The following is an 8,743-nucleotide window of genomic DNA, read 5'->3' as shown; positions in this document are numbered from 1 at the left end:
CCCTTGTTGAACTTCATCATGTTTCTCCCCGCCCAAATCTCCAGCCTGTCTAGGTCCCTCCGAATGGCAGCACAGCCTTCTGGTGTGTCAGCCACTCCTCCCAGCTTAGTGTCATCAGCAAACTTGCTGAGGCTACATTCTGTACCCCCATCCAGATTGTTGATGAAGATGTTGAACAACACCGGTCCCAGTACCAACCCCTGAGGGACTCACTAGTCACACACCTCCAACCAGATTCTGCCCCATTGACTACAGCTCTCTGATTTCTTCTTTTCAACCAGTTCTTGATCCACCTCACTGCCTGATCACCAACTCATCCTTGATCAACTTATCTACAAGGATGCTGTGGGAGATGGTGTCAAATGCTTTACTGAAATCAAGATAAACCACATCTACTGCTCTACCATCATCTATCCACCTAGTAACTTCCTAGTAACCACAGTGAATACTGGGGTTTGTCAGAAAATCCAGGCCATATGTTGAGCTTAGACTCCTGATCAAGACTGCAGGTAGCTGCCTTCAATAGCTGGTGTCTGGTATCTATGACCCCTCCTCTGTGGCAGTCATACATCTCTTATTTAAATTAAATGTATATGGCTCACTTCTTTTAAGGGAGGCAGGAGGTGATTTACCACACACCTCATTTCTTCTTTCTCACTGGCTATGACATTCTCCAGGAGCTATTAAAATCTCCATTCCTTTAATCTGAGAGTGCATCTCCTGGCCACTCAGGGTGTATAGGGTAAAACATGAGGGTCTCCAGGTGAGAGGCATGCACATGGGGAGCATGGGATGCTTCTGAAGGGAGAGCTCTGGTGCTTAAGCCTGTACACATATTTTGCGATTTGAATGGGAAACCAAGGCATTTCTGGGGTAGGGACTAGAGCCAAAACTAGCACATGGATTTATGCAAGTTGAGCACCACCATGGTGGGGAGTGACAGCACTGCTACTGTCCCCATTTCAGGAGGGTGGCTTGTGGGAAGGAGGTCAGATATTTTCAGCTTTGCTTCAGAAGCATAAACAATCTGTCTGTTTAATGTCCTGACTATGTCTGTTTAATGTCCTGGGGCACAGGAGAGCACTATGGTTGAACCTTCTTGTCAGACAGGAAGGTTCAGTGACTTTAAAAGTTTGAAGTCAGTCTTTCACCACTAGATTACAGAACCAGTACTTCTCCACCCGTCTGCAGGCATTGCTCTATTTTGGTGAAGCTAATTGGCTTTAATGTATGAGCAGAAACTGATGTATGTTATTTCTTTTTGGGTTCAGATGAAAGTAAAAAGCATTTTACTTTATTACACATTTTTACCAATATCCAAAAGCATAAAGGAAAAGGTCTTTACACAGTTTGATTTAGAAGGGAATGCTTATGTCAGAAATCTAGAGGAAAATTAAAAAAAAAAAAAAAAAAAAGAAAAATCACTTGACAGTCAACAATGGTTTTTATTAGCTTTAGCAGTGGGAAAGATGCATCAATTTATTTTTTTTTTCTTTTTTTCTGTTTAAAATGTTTGTTAATGAATTGTGGTTTTTGCCTTTAATGTCTGGGGAAATTTGTGCTTAATGTTTCAAACTTTTTTTCACCCTGACTTGTCAGGCCTACAGTGCTGGGGACTTCCTTGGTTTGTCTGCAGTTGTTAGTGCTGTTAATGTAATATTTCCAAGTGATGAATCAGAACCCCATTGTGCTACATGATGTACAATTACTGAATCAAAATATGGTCCCTGAAATATGAGGCAGGAGAATACAGAGAGGAGAGCACAAAAAGAAAGAAAACAAACAAACAATCTGAACCCAAACAAAAATAGCAAATATGACATTAATTTGTTGATACAATAAATGGCAGTATCATTTAGATTTTACGGCAATTCATTATCATTATTAAAAATATAATGTAAGAGGCAATATTCTAGGAAAAATTCTACATGGAGCAATCAAAGCAAATCAAATGTTGCTTGCTATGAATGAACACCTGTTACATTTCTTGGGCTACATTCCTGCAAAGAATGGATTGGTGTGGCACTAATGGGAAAACACCCATTTATGCCTTTGTAGGATCTGGCTGTCAGATGTTTCTATTAGAACATATATTAACCTCATGGCATGCTATTTAACTCACACTCGGTGTTTGACACTCAGAGTTGTATTGCTAGTGAATCACATAAATTTGATTCTCAGTGAGTACAAATAGTTCAAGCACCACTACTGTAGTAGAGCTTTATGATAGATTTACACCAATCTAGTCCAACTTGTCTTCCTTCGACAAATACTGTAGTTAACTCTCCATGTGAAATTAATGGGCTTAGTTTTCTCCTTCTTTTTTTTTGTTCTAATAGTAAAATGGATTCAGAGAAAAGTACTACCTTAAACTTACAAAACAAAACATTTCACAGAAGATTCTGTACTAATGTCTTTTATACCTTACTGGAGAGAACCCTAAACAAACAAAATAATATTTATGGGCCTCTTCTTGTTTCATTATTCTCTTCCTTTCTTCTACTTTGAATATCAGCCTAAAACAATGATAGTGTTCTGCTTCCAGGGGCCAGAAGGGTTAAATTCTTCCAACTTTGCCTGGCCTCTCTTGAAGCCAGAGTTACACTCATCAAGGATCTATCATGGGGAGGGATGGATATCTTAAGACAGCCTGAGGGCTCCAACAGCAGCCTTCGCTTTCAATCAATGTTGAGAGGCACAAGTGGAAATTCGTTCAGTGAACAGTCGGAGGTCTTCACCTGTCCATACAGCCGCCTGGCACACAATTCGAAGAACAAACTGGTGGTGTCTCAGCTGGAGATCTGACATTTTGCCGAATCACCATTTGCTTGAGAACTGATAATTAAACACTCCTTCTCCTTTAAAAAAAAATAATAAAAAGGTAGATTAACAAACAAACAAAACCAAACCACAAACCACTAAGCCAATCTTGAAGGCTTCCTTTTTCAAGGTCTCGATACATACCAAAATGTATTCTATTCAGGATTGGTCCTGGCCTTACAATTGTCTTTTCTGTTACCTGCATGTAATATTCTGACTGTTTTCATTTGGCTTGCCTCTGGGATGCTGTGATGTTCTGGCAGAGAGATCTGCACACTGGCAGAGTTCATGAACTCATGCTTGCAAGATGATCTTTGGCTGTGTGTTTCTAAATATCTTCGTATGTATGTAACATGACAGAATATGGCTTTGCTCTGAAAAGTGAAAATTGAGACAAAGAAACATTCCCCACCGTCTCCTTCCTCCACATCTCCCAACTCCTCCAATCCTGTCAAGTTTTATTATGCTCAGTAGGCAAGCAGATGAGTCATAATATTTAACCAATATTGGGGAAAGGAAGAGGGGTTAATTAATTTCATTACACATTAACGAAGTCCAGCTCATGACTCAGTGGAAGTCTATACAGTCTTTTGCAGACAGATGGGAGCTCACCCTCTCTGTCCTCTGAACTTCCTGGATGAGGTGAAGACGCATTAACAGAGCTTATTTGCTGTACTGCAGTGGTACTTAAAGTGTAATGACACTGTCAAACTTGAAGTTGACTTTGGATTCGTCAATTCATATTGAATGCACTGCTTTTTTCACATCTTGCAGCAGAAATTAAATTAATAAATAAATACAAAAAAATAGTAGGCATATACAAAGGTGTAGCTTAAAGCATCAGAGAAACAGCCCTTGTGTCTTGTATGATGAGATGTCATGTGCTATCATTCAGTTATGGTCAGACGTGGCATGCACTCTTGTTCTGGTGCAGAAAAGTAATTAAGCCCAGGTGCTAGAAGGACAAGAGACAACAGATATGCTCCAGAGCTTCACATCAGAAAAGGAAAATATCATGGTGAGAGCAGAGGACTGGAGAAGACATTCTGCCCTCTAAATGCACCTCTCATATGTGTCATATTGAATATCCTTCCCTAAAGGTGGTCTGGCTCCATTGATTCCAGCCTTTGTTTTGACACAGTTTTTTGTAATTTTTACTTTTTTTTTTGGGGGGGGGGAGTTGTTGGTTGTTTGTTTTTTTTTTTTTTGTTTTTTTTTTTTTTGTTTTTTTTTTTTTTGTTTTTTTTTTTTTTGTTTTTTTTTTTTTTGTTTTTTTTTTTTTTGTTTGTTTGTTTGTTTTTCTTTCTTTCTTAAGTTATGTAAAAGGAATGAAAAAGAGTAAATTATCTGTTTCCAGTAAGGTCACCTCATAAGAGGAAGGACTTATACCTGTATTCCAAGTTTCTTAGAAGTGCAATGTGAAAGCTGGCTTAGTTTCTTTTTTCATTTATAAGAGCTTATTAGACAATTCATATGCTACTGAATCCCAGTTTGCAAGAAAGAATTGCACAGACATTGCAGTGGGATGTAAACAGAAGCAAGAACAGCTCAGAATCTCTTGTGATAAGGCAGATGGGCTGACCCAAATATTTTTGACAAAATTAAACTTTTCAGGTGTATGTTCTACTCCTTCCCTTTTATTTAAGAAAATAAATGAGCTCTGATCTGAGATTCCTGTTACTGTTTCCACATCTCACCTAATATTCCTCTGTGCTTCAATGTCTTTGTTACATGAACAAACAGGAGGTGAGGCTGAACATGTCTGGAGCTCTGCACTATCTCAATTAAACTCACTGTACAAAAAAATTAAGGATCAAGCAATGGAGTCTAGCTTCAAGAAAGGAGTCATATAAAAATAAATAATTATAATAAAATGAAAATTTAAGTTAAACTAAATAAAATTAAATCCTTCTTAAAATTCCTCTCTCACTGTCTGTGTTCTTGACTTGCGGAGAGAGGAGGAAGGAACATGGCTTCAGACCTCTCCAACCCTTTGACACCAGACTACTGCAAAAGTTACGGTGTTCCTCTCTGAGACATCTGAAGGCAGTAGGCAAACTGAGGGAGCACAGAGAACTGGAAGTGTTCATCCACACTGTCAGTTTGAGGCTGAACTAAATGTATGGTAGTCTTCACTTTGCCAGATAGAAAGTTTCTCCTCTTTCATTTGTTCCTCCACTTGGCAGAGCAAACAAGAAGTGTTGGACACACTGCGTTTCAGGTAAATGTTGCTGAGGGTCCGTGCCTCCTGTGTCAAGAAATCTTGTGCACAAAGCATTTTCCAGAGCAGTGCCCTGAGGTGTTACCCAGGCAGCAGTCAGATCACCTACCCCATAGTTCTCCAGGAGTGCAATCTGCTCCCTAGCCTGTTACTTGGGAGACCTGGAGGCTGTCATGAATGAAAAAGGGGGTAATGAGGATGAACAAATAAAGGCAAAGGCACACAATCAAAGATTTTTTTATATTTTTTTTATTTTATTTTAAGAAAAAAAAGTAGTATTTATAAATGATATTGTGAACTCAGAAGAAACCATCTCTATTTATTTGTGTTCTAAACCAGTGTTGGATGCCTTCTATATGTCACAGAGAACTAAGGGCAATTGAGTCCTTCCCAACTTGACCACCTTGTTGCACAGCCTGCTCTTTCTGTCCTTTGTGCATATCAACTAGTTCCTCAGTTTGGTTCTCTTACACATCACATTCCTGTGTGACACTACGCACAGAACAAATAGCAGCAGTGCACTAAGCCAAATACGTCTTGTCAAGTCAGTGCCATTAGAATGGATTGATTTGCTGGCAGAGGTCTTGCATATAAGCAGAGATAGAAGCAACAGCCAGGGTTAAGACGTTTGCATGTAGAGAATTTATTAAGACCACAATAGCAAAAGGACAATCCTATTGTTGCCTTTTAGATACTAGCTACTGCAGATTGGGGTTGGCCTCAAAACTTCCTGGAATGAGAGAGTTATATTATATAGGTGTTCCCCTCAGCCCCTGTACCTCTTCCAGGCATGTGCTTCCAGCAGGTAGCTGTCTCTTTGGATATTAATGATCACATACCCTCATTCTGTTGTCAGCTGGGGCCTCTAGCAACCCATTGCTGCTAATAACCTTGTCAGTTCTCCCTGGATAAGATGAGAGAGTAATTTATTATTTTTTTTTTTACTAAAAGCTACAGTGACATCTTCCAAATTTGTGGGAAGTGCTGCTGTTGATGCATAAATGGCATACATTCTTTTCCTGCCAAGTGTGTCTGACACGAGCACCAGAATCTTGAGCTTTGAAGAAACAACTTCTAGATAAGGTATTACAAAATTTCTTGTGTTAGCAGCAGGTTTTCTGGCTCTGGGAAATGTGGAATGGAGTTAGGCTCTTGACAAGCCTCTTGTAATTCCATCTGGATGCAGAGCTGACTTAAGATCTTTGCCACATATTCCATATCTCTCCGTATAGAGGCTGCCTCTGTATATCCTTTTTCCAGAAGCAAATGTAAGTTCACATGACTATTTGACTGAGTTTGCATCAGGAGTTGTGTAATGGGCTATATTGGCATTGACTGTACATTTGCAGAGAAATGGATTGGATTGACATGACAGATCACTTGCAGCCTTAATAACTATGATTCTAGAAGACCCTTTTCCATTAAGTGGAAGCTGAATTGACTCAACACTGGGACAAACAAAAATTATATGCTTTACTGTTCTTATTATTATATTATTTTTTAGAAAGAAAACAAAAGATCTTTAAATACCATGTTTCCCTTTTTCTTTTTACAGTCACACAGCCTTTGAATTCCAGCCTTAGGGAAACATTTCCAAATGGATATGTTCAGTTTTAAAACAAAACCACAACATAAAAATATTGATTGATATTGTTAGAAATTCTACTTCTTAAGAAAATACAGAATTAATAAAATTTACACTTGGCTTCTTTCAGATAGGAAGCCTTCATATTAATACCAATGTAGTAAGGAAAGTATCATTTATGCTAATATATATAATCTATATAATATATATATACACATATATATGCACATACACATACGTATGTGCATATGTATGTCTTTATGTGATCCTAGTGGGTCACATAAAAGGGGTAGGAGTAAAGAATTGTAATGTAAAACTTGAACTGGAGAAATAGGCATATTTTGCCACTGGTGGCCAAAAAAATGACTTTTTAATTGCAAAATCAGAATGTTAATTGTCTTGTCATGGCTGCACTCATTTATTTGGAAATCTCTACTAATCATGTTGAAATAGCTCTCATAACTTTCACCTGTCTGCAATCCTCTTCATCTGCCTCTGCATAAGCATGCTATGTAGCTCTGCCCTGGTCTCTGTGGGTCAATATTTGTCAGGCGTCAAATCAGAGCCAGGTTAAACAACAGTATTCACTGTGGTCCAGTTCTGCAAAGTACTCAAGACAGACTAAACATCTTTTCCTAATCAACAGTGTTTAAACCTGGCTTCAGATTTCATAGGGTCTCAAGATCCTTGAAGCTAAAAGCACGCCAGAAATTTTTTGAGTGTAAGTATCAACTTAGGTACTTCATTGAATAGGTCCTGCAGAAGAATTGTCAGCACAACATAAGGCTTTCTGGAAACATTAAACAATTGATAGTCATTACTTTGTAAACAAATTGTAGCTCAGTCATGGGGATTAATGGCTATTTCAGAGATCATTATTTTTTTTCTGTATTTATTTATTTTTGTCATTTTTCTGAAAGCTCAAACTAACTAGATAGCATTTAGTCTTCCAGGCCTGGGGGGAAATATTCATAGGACATCCCTTTCAGTGTATTAAGAGGAAAATTGCATGAAACCATTTTAATGCAAGGGAAAAATAAGCATTTTTGAGACCAAGTAATGTTGAATGCTGAAAATTATAACAATGTTCATTGTTCTATTGGGTTTCAGATTGAGTAGCCCCTTCACACATATTTGCCATTAAAATTTATATAACCACGTTGTTTGTTCTTTAATTAGTTTTCTAAACACATAACAAACTGAACTGAATAAATCAAAATGACCTTTAAATTCCCAGAATTACAGCCTATTTAAATGGCCATAATAACATAATAATAACCCATGCTAATAGTGTTTTTACTTCCCATAGTCTCTGACTTTGTCATGTGCTATGCAATATTGCTAATTTCTCTGTGATTGCAAATTATTCCAATAGTTCAGGTTTCACACAATATTGATGTTGTTATTAATATAGATTTGTCAGTGAAGACATAAAGAAAAGCCACTCCTACTTAATGTCAGTTGACAAAGTCAAAACAACAAAAGCTATAAAAAAACCCCAAACCACAACAACCAAAAAGCAAACAGAAAACCAAACCAACACAATGCCTTACAGCTTAAACCACATGGTGCAAGTGAAAAAAATAATTATTTAAGTTCAGTACACTTTTACTTAATTGGAATTTGTTAACTTAAAGGGGAAGAAATTATGCACACATCTATTATTACTACATTTCTAGAATCAAAGCAAATATTTACTGCTTCTGCTAAGCCCTTGTGGTTAATTGTACACAACCAAACACTGTGTTGGTGTGAATCCACTAAAATTTAGTATTTAGTATTTAGTATATAAAATTTAGTATTTAGCATCATCTACTCAATAATAGAATTTTATGCAGATGTGTTTGAGTTGTTAGGTTTAATTTTTCTACTAATGATCTAGAAAACCATAGCAGTTCTGTATATTTCATGTTTGCCCTGGACTTGCCTGGTGCTTGGTATACCTAGTTTTGTTATATGTTATATCTACAGCACACACATGTCTGAGCTGAAATACAGCAGGCACCATAATATCTGGAAAATTATGTTTGCACTTGCTAGATCTCAGCTAAGTGCTGTATCTGGATGTAAAAGCTTGTCTCTCCTGTCTTGTTCTAATTTGAAGACAAACAAATTAA

Source organism: Chaetura pelagica, unplaced genomic scaffold, assembly GCF_000747805.2.
Source record: "Chaetura pelagica isolate M959 unplaced genomic scaffold, ChaPel_1.0 scaffold548, whole genome shotgun sequence".
Lineage (NCBI taxonomy): Eukaryota > Metazoa > Chordata > Aves > Apodiformes > Apodidae > Chaetura > Chaetura pelagica.
This window is presented reverse-complemented; position numbering follows the sequence as displayed.